At 47.2% G+C, this 8,590-nt stretch overlaps 1 long non-coding RNA gene across 2 annotated transcripts; it reads left to right on the top strand.

Moving 5' to 3' along the window:
* Positions 1 to 3,598: 3,598 nt before the first annotated feature.
* LOC130195468 (uncharacterized) lies at positions 3,599 to 6,455 on the top strand. Of its 2 annotated transcripts, none has more exons than XR_008832069.1 (2): positions 3,599 to 3,876; positions 5,867 to 6,455. It is a non-coding gene; the product is annotated as an uncharacterized LOC130195468 (long non-coding RNA). The 2 variants fall into 2 exon arrangements; XR_008832070.1 differs by lacking the exon at positions 3,599 to 3,876 and adding an exon at positions 4,430 to 5,101.
* The last annotated feature ends 2,135 nt before the right edge of the window (positions 6,456 to 8,590 follow it).

Here is an 8,590-nt window from a genome sequence, read left to right as displayed (position 1 = left end):
CAACATGTGGCAGGCAAACATAACCTGGTCGCAGATTGTTTATCAAGAGCTATCGTGGGGCCGGTTAATTTGGGACTGGATTATGCTAAGATGGCGGAGGATCAAGTTTCGGACTCAGGCGTGCAGGAATTGAGGGCGGCAACAACGGGACTGCAATTGGAGGAGGTTCCATTCGGCGAAAAAGGGACCACGCTCCTCTGCGACGTCTCCACGGGTCGGACACGACCGGTTATTCCCACCGGATGGAGACAGCAAGTGTTTGACACTATTCATGGTCTTTCGCACCCCGGCAAGAAGGCATCGCAGAGGTTGGTGACGGCGAAGTTTGTCTGGCACGGCTTGAAGAAAGATGTGAGAAAATGGGCAGGGACTTGTGTGGTGTGTCAACGTGCCAAGGTTCACCGCCACATAAAAGCCCCATTGTCACAGTTCTCAGTTCCATGTAAATGTGGATCTGGTGGGACCCCTTCCTCCGTCCCGAGGGTTCACACACCTCCTCACCACATTGGACCGAACCACGCGTTGGCCAGAGGCCGTCCCGCTGTCATCAACGACATCGGATGAGGTGGCTCGAGCGTTCATTGGGACTTGGGTCGCCAGGTTTGGGGCCCCAGCTGACGTTTCCTCGGACAGAGGCCCACAGTTCACGTCGGAGCTCTGGAACGCAGTAGCAGAAAGCCTGGGGGTGAAGCTCCACCGTACTGCTGCTCATCACCCACAGGCTAATGGGTTGTGCTCTCCGGGCCAGCCTCAAGGACGGGGGCTGGGTGGACAGGCTCCCATGGGTCATGTTGGGGCTCAGAACAGCCCCCAAGGAGGACCTTCAAGTTTCATCCGCCGAGTTGGTGTACGGCCAGCCGCTGCGGGTTCATCCCCAAGGTCACAGACCCGTGGTCTGCGACACAGCAGCGGGCCGCTCTCCTGGAAAAGGCTGGCGTGTTCACCCCTGTGCCCACGTCGCAGCACGGCCTCCCGCAGTCACACGTCCCGTCCAGCCTAAAGACAGCAAATGAATTCATTCGCGTCTTCAGGACATCTGGGCCGCCATGGGCCCTTTAAACCGCCCTACGAAGGACCGTTTCGCGTTCTAGAGGCCGGGGACAAAACCTTCAAAGTCGACGTTGGCGGTAAGGTGGAGCAGTTGTCGGTTGATTACCTTAAACCAGCACAGCTCGACCTAGACCAGCCGGTAAGGTTGGCCGAACCCCCGCGGCGCGGGCGCCCTCCTATATTTCCACCACGCCGCTGCAAGGCCCAGAAGCTGCCGGCAACGGCCGCGCTGCCTCCAATTCCGGCTCCAGTAACAAGGAGTCAGGCAGGACGGTTGATTCGGCCCCGAGACTATGAGTTTTTGTTGTTTTCTTTTGTCTTGGTGAATTCTGGGGGGGCGTATGTAGGGGACTCTGTTGGGAGCACATAATTCACAATACTAGTAGGTTGGTGTGCACGATACGTGACTGGGTCCCTTTAAGAGCTGGGAGCGTAACCAGGGCAACGGGGTGGCGTCGAGGGGTTTAAAAGGTCACGAGGTGTCAGTGTCACGGGGGAAATGTTTGGGAGAGGAAATAAACGGCCACAGAGGTGTGCAGCCAAAGAAAGTGACTTTGTCCATCTCGTTCGTTCCCGCGCTCCTACAATATATAAATTATATATATATATCATATGATATAAATATATATACTATATATCATATATAAATTATATATATATATATCATGATGTATATATATATGTATTAAAAATATATCTCATGATATATATAATATATTTATAATTTATATAAATATAATTATATATAATATTTATATATCATATGGTATATAATATATATAAATAATATAAAATATACATAATATATATATATAAATCATGATATATTTGTATGAATATAAATATATAAAATATATTTATATAATATATAAATATATATACATACAATACATAAATTGTATATATATGCAACAGAAGCTCCTCCCCGTTGATGGCGTGTGAATTGTTTCTTCTCTTAGTTCACATGAAAGACGACGTGGGAACAAACCCTCGCCGCTCGGTCAGAGAGGTGAACTGTACCTGCCCTGCCCCCTGCTGGACACAGGGAGTCCATCTTCTGACGGATGCTGTTCTCAGCCTCCTGATTGGCCGCTACGTCCTCGGCCGACACGCCGAATAACGACTCCTGGCGAGAGACACGAACCCTCGTCATCCTCGTTGAACTTGAACTCACTGTTTCAGATGGTTTCACCACGTTTGTTTATTTACTTGTGTACTTGTTTGTTGGTTGTGCGTACGTTAGTGATGAACTCAAATATTATGATTATACATATATGGCTTCGTCTGGACGCCCTCCGGAAATATAGTTAGAAGTCTCAATATCCTGGTTAGTAAATTATGAATATATATTTTCTTTAAATAACATTCTTGAATGCAGACGATCATCATTTTGTCAATTAATGACAGAAAATACTGAAAACAATTTCCCAAAATGCCCAAATTGATGCCACAAAGAGTCCAAAAAAAGGCCCTTAATTAATGATTAATTATTGCACAATAATAGGTCCCATGAAACGCTGCAGGACGTCTCGTGCTTTTCTTTTTCGAGGAACCTTCCTTTAAATCAAAATAAGCTCATTGATCGACGGAGGGTGAAACCAGTTGGGTCTTGATGGGTCCTTCTGGACCCATCAAGACCACTAGCAAGACTAGGAGAACCCTGCGGTGGGAACGCGCTCTGTGAATCCCAAACTCACGGCGTCCCTCCACAGGAAGACGTCCAGCGTGTCGGTGGCGTCCTGCAGCTCCAACTTCATCAACAGGACGAACTGCAGCAGCTGAACGCCGAGCGCTGGAGACCGGAGACACGGAGGTCAGGAGATCATTGTTATCAGAGCCCATTCTCTCTGCTGACCACCAGGGGGCTCCTCTGGTTGTATAGAAGTCTATACTCCATGTGTTAAAGCTGCATTCTCTCTCCTGACCACCAGAGGGCGACTCCTCTGGTTGTATAGAAGTCTCTGCTCCATGTGTTAAAGCTGCATTCTCTCTCCTGACCACCAGGGGGTGACTCCTCTGGTTGTATAGAAGTCTAATCTTCATGTGTTAAAGCTGCATTCTCTCTCCTGGCCACCAGGGGGTGACTCCTCTGGTTGTATAGAAGTCTAATCTTCATGTGTTAAAGCTGCATTCTCTCTCCTGACCACCAGGGGGTGACTCCACTGGTTGTATAGAAGTCTCTGCTTCATGTGTTAAAGCTGCATTCTCTCTCCTGACCACCAGGGGGCGACTCCTCTGGTTGTATAGAAGTCTATGCTTCATGAGTTAAAGCTGCATTCTCTCTCCTGACCACCAGGGGGCGACTCCTCTGGTTGTATAGAAGTATATGCTTCATGTGTTCACGCTGCATTCTCTCTCCTGACCACCAGGGGGCGACTCCTCTGGTTGTATAGAAGTCTATGCTTCATGAGTTAAAGCTGCATTCTCTCTCCTGACCACCAGGGGGCGACTCCTCTGGTTGTATAGAAGTCTAATCTTCATGTGTTAAAGATGCATTCTCTCTCCTGACCACCAGGGGGCGACTCCTCTGGTTGTATAGAAGTCTCTGGCTGTGTCTACTACCGCGCACTTGAGCACTTGGAGCTGACTTTCAGTGTTCGAAGTGCGCCACTGAAAAAACCAGCAGAATTCAGTGCACTGAAAGTACCCGGATGGTGCACTGCAAACGGGCAAAACATGTAAAACGATGGACACTACTCGCACTAAGCGGCCGCCATCTTGGTGACGTGGCGGAAGAGGAGGAGCCCTTTCGCCAGCTTTTCATTTTATTTCAAAAACAATGGCGGACAGCACAAGCGGTAGACCACGAAGCTACAGACCGTAAATGTAAGTATCAGCGGTAGTTACACATTGTACTGGTATTACAATGTACTACTAACATGCCATTCTCAGATTAGTGAGCATACCTAGGTAGCATTAGATGCCATTGGATCTGCATGGCAGTTATGATAAACTAGCTGGGTAATCCACCACCCGGTCCTCTTGCCAGTCCGACGAAGGTGCACTTTTATCGGACACTTTTCGCTTGACGAGCGGGGGCAGGTGGCGGGCTCCAGGCGCTTGCTCCAGTGGCAAGTCCGACGACAGATAGCAGAGCTGCCAACTTTTCAAAAAACCTTGGAGTGAGATTTTGTCGGGGGTGACCAACATGTTGCCGCACACGCAGCTACACACGTTGGTGGCTCAAATATCAGGAAATTTGAATTAATGTGGCGTTGTCCCCATGTTGTCCCCATGTTGTCCCCATGTTGTCCCCATGTTGTAACCATGTTGTCCCCATGTTGTCCCCATGTTGTAACCATGTTGTAACCATGTTGTCCCCATGTTGTCCCCATGTTGTAACCATGTTGTCCCCATGTTGTAACCATGTTGTCCCCATGTTGTCCCCATGTTGTCCCCATGTTGTACCCATGTTGTACCCTGCATTCTGGCCTGGCAAAGGTCTTTTACGAGGCATCTTTGCTACCTTAAAGAATTAAAATGTTTTTTAATAACTCTACTCTCATTTACAAAATCATGCCGAATTCTATTGCATAAATGTCCTGTCTTTATGTTAAATTCTTTATAATACATCGTACTTGTTCAAAGTGCTGTTTGGAATTTTTTTGAGAGGGTCCTTTTCCTAGGCCTGCAAATAAAGTGATATGCTCTTTGGGCAGCCTTAACAAACAATGCTCTGATGTGTTGAGCATGCAGGATACCAAGAGGTTAACACGGTGCTCTCCTGCTGCTCCTTATGACAGCTGAGTTTACATCACCACACAAAATCACACGCACAAACACAACACATTATCAAGATTTAAAGTTTAAGAGAGTGAGAACTTAATTGAACCACATGTCATTAACAGGGCTCTTACGTTTTGAAGACAGGCAAGAGTGACATATCTATCCAGGATGCTTTATTTTCATTGGTTGCTGGATTAAATCTTACCCAGATACAACAGATAAGTTTTTTTCTGATTGGCTATTGTGTCTCCCATTTCTTTTTTTTGATTGGCGGATAAGTGGCTCCTCACAGCAGAACTCCAGGGGAGCGCTTGATTCCACCACGGTGAGGGCAGCGCGGCTCATGTTGGCGCGCTGCGGCACATTAAAACATTAAATAGCCGAGAGTTTTTTCAGCGTGAGAAATACGATGTGTGGCGGGAGTGCGTGACGTAAGACCGAAATGCGTGATTGTCCCGCTCAATGCGTGACACTTGAGAGCCCTGCTTTAACACACCGTAGTCTCTGCTCGTTGTGTCTGTTTGAAAATCTTCTTCTGTTGCTAACTCCGGGACTCTTTGGGGTAAATAGGATGTCTATGCAGCGAATAGGTTTATAGATGCGCTCCTTAGCGCCATCTATCGTTGCGGAGTTTGAAAAGAAACCAACGCGCCTCGGCCCAAAATCAGAATTTCTTTTGCCGTGAGAAATTGGTTGTGTGGCGTGAGAGCGTGTGAAAACATGCAAAAGCGTGTGTCACACGGTCAAACCGTGAGAGTTGGTAGCTCTGAGATAGCTATGTCAGTCATCGGACAGTGTTAAACAACGGCTGTTCTGTTAAACAATCGAAATAGCAATTTTAAAAATGGATTAACAATGGATATGCTCAGTTTAATAACGGGTTAACATGACACCGCGAACATTTGCCCACACGCCGCCCGATAATTAATACCGTTACGATAGCTATCTAAGCTTGTCCTTCTTGAAATAATTGTAGCTTTCAATCATCGTTGTGTGTTGTTTTTTTAATGTCGTGTATGTATTAATTTAAATGTAATCGTGGTCTGGGACAGAGCACTGAATGGCTATCCTCTTTCTGTTTCCTGCCCAGAGACGTTTCCTGGAGGTGCTGGTCCTCTGCTGCCCTCCCGACATCTGGCTCCAATGACCTCTGGCACCTCACATCCACCTCCAGGGCCTTTAAGAAGATGGACCGCCATCGCGTCTTCAGTATCCCGAAGGACCTCTCCACAACACACCTGGCCTTTGACAGGCAGCAGTTGTAGCTTGGAGGTGGACAGGCTGCCTGAAGGGGTCATGAGGCAGATGGGTTGGGACAGGCAGGGGGAGCCACCATCCCCAAGGATACAGTATCCTGGTGGAGGGTATGACTGCTCATAGAAGATGGGGCTGTTATTCAGGACCCTGGCATCATGCTCTGAGTCTGGGTAGCCCACACACACATCTATGAATTTGCACTTATCATCACAGATGGCCTGCAGCTGGATGGAATGAAAAAGCTTCCTGTTAAAATAGCAGGCAGCATCCTCCGCTGGGGGCTTCACTCTGACGTGGCAGCCATCAATAGCCACCACCACTCTGCTGAAGCCTGCCGACCCAGCTAGACGGGCGAAGCGGGCAGGGGAAGGGAAGATTATATTAATATGTAAGTCATTTTATCAATAAAATGTTGTCATTGAGGTTTTGTCGTCTTTTATTGCGTTTTCTGATTTATATTAGAATTGATGCATGTTTGTAACTAATTAATATGCCTGTGTGTTCAATTGCTAATTGATTCCTGTATCAGGGTGAACTTCACTACAACAGAGATGTGTCTAAAAGTACAGTCAGTCAAAGTAGGCCTATTACTGTGTGAATTCAAGCAGATGATGCCTATCATTTCAGTGGATAATTCTTAAAACTAATTGGAATCTAGGGACAAACATGTACAGATTTGTCATGTTTTCTTTCCATATGGTGTGTATGTGTGCTGCAGTGTATAGAGAGGTCAGTGGACTGATGACACTCTGACATACTGATGATTGACATATCGTTATTAATTTAACACCCCCAGTACAAGCCAAATAAAGTGAGTCTGTAGAAAGACAGAGGTGTAAATTACTCAAAGGATAATGATTTAAATAATAATTAGACATCCGTTGTATAGATAAGTAGACTTTGAGTTTGATCAATGCCATCCAAAAGTGTCTCCAGTACATACAAAAATAAAAAAGAGAGGAGAAATGGAGGACCTGACTCCATTGGACCAAATCCAGCTGTGTGTGACTGAATGACAGAAGGAAACTAAAGAGCCAGTGGCTTCTCATTGGAAGGATTGAACTATGAGCCATACGTGCTGAGAGGCATAACTTGGGAAAAGAACATTTTAGACTCCTTTGAAGTGTTGGGCTGGGTCAAACAACATGCCGCCGCCCAGGTGAAACACTCGACCCAGCGAGACCAGTGAGTGACCAGTCAGTGACCACGTGGGAGAAGCTGAGGGAGACACTAGCGGAAACAGAGGCCCAGCTGGAGCACTCGGTCGGTGACTCGAGCTTGGAGAAGCATGAGGTCCTGAAGGGGAGGGTCGAGACCCCTCCCTACCGAGGTGAGACGAGAGGGGGAAGCGTATGCCCCATGCTCCAGAACGACAACAGGAAGTACGTCCGGCTGTCAGCAGCCCCGCCCCTGAGGTACTGGCCAACCTGAGGTACTACACCGGCACCTTGCTCAACCCCCAGCAGCTGCATCAGCATCTGCTGGCGAGAGTCAGACTTCTGCAATACCACCAGCAACATGAGAGACAGTGCGTGTACAACCAAGGACCAATGAGCTGATTTCATGCAAAATAATGACTGTTCCTGCCGTGTTTTTTCAGATGGAAATCCCTAGTCAGGGGGTAATCCATCGGGCATGCCACCTGATCTGGCAGTGTGCCCACCAACTGCAGCATTACGACAAGCACCTCTTTGAGCTCCTGAGGCACGAAGGTCAACTCCTAAATCAGTGGAACAGGTTCTCATCCAACTCAAAGCGAATGCCAAACCTCCATAGAAAAGACGATATCCTTTGTGTAATTTCCGGTTTGCTGGAAGAAGTAGTGTTAGAACCGACTGTAGTCCGTGTAATACTCTTGTTTATCCCAGGCCAAAACATGACTCCCACAAATGGCTTATTGACTCATGACCCAAGAGCAACAAATGTTCTTACGGTTGCAGTGTCTCCTAGCACCCAGATTCGCGATATTTGTTGTCCTTAGACGGTCTACAATACCAGTCCACGCGTTTGCCACAAGGCTAACAAGATGCACCATCAATCATTAACCCAAAGATAAATATGAAGTTTTGTTAAGTTAAAAGTTAAATATAGTGGACAAAAACTAGAAGGTCCAACTAGATCCATTGCAGTGGAACATCTCACGGTAATTGCGGCAGCACCACGCCCCACAACGATCAAACAATGGTTTAATCTTTGGTAAACGGCGGTTATGGCCGTCCGTGGATTTCAGATTATGCTCTCACGTCTCAACCTCTACGGAATCTGGTTAAATTGGGCGGTCAAAACAAAACAAATTTTCCTACAGTGTCAGACACTGTGAAGGAGGCGTGGCTACATTTAAAGACTGATCTCATCAGGGCACCTGCCTTGACGAACCCTGACTAATCAAGACCGTTTCAACTGTAAGTTGCTTTAGCACGCAACGCAAACTATCAGAGGCATAACTCCCTGCTACACTGTAAAGTACTTCACAGAATACACCAGTCTTTGATGAAGTGCGTCATGTGGTCGGCCGGCCAGCAGGTGGCGCTGTACCACCACACAGCAGCAATGTGAA

The sequence above is a fragment of the Pseudoliparis swirei genome, chromosome 6, assembly GCF_029220125.1.
Source record: "Pseudoliparis swirei isolate HS2019 ecotype Mariana Trench chromosome 6, NWPU_hadal_v1, whole genome shotgun sequence".
Classification (NCBI taxonomy): Eukaryota; Metazoa; Chordata; class Actinopteri; order Perciformes; family Liparidae; genus Pseudoliparis; species Pseudoliparis swirei.
This window is presented reverse-complemented; position numbering and strand designations above follow the sequence as displayed.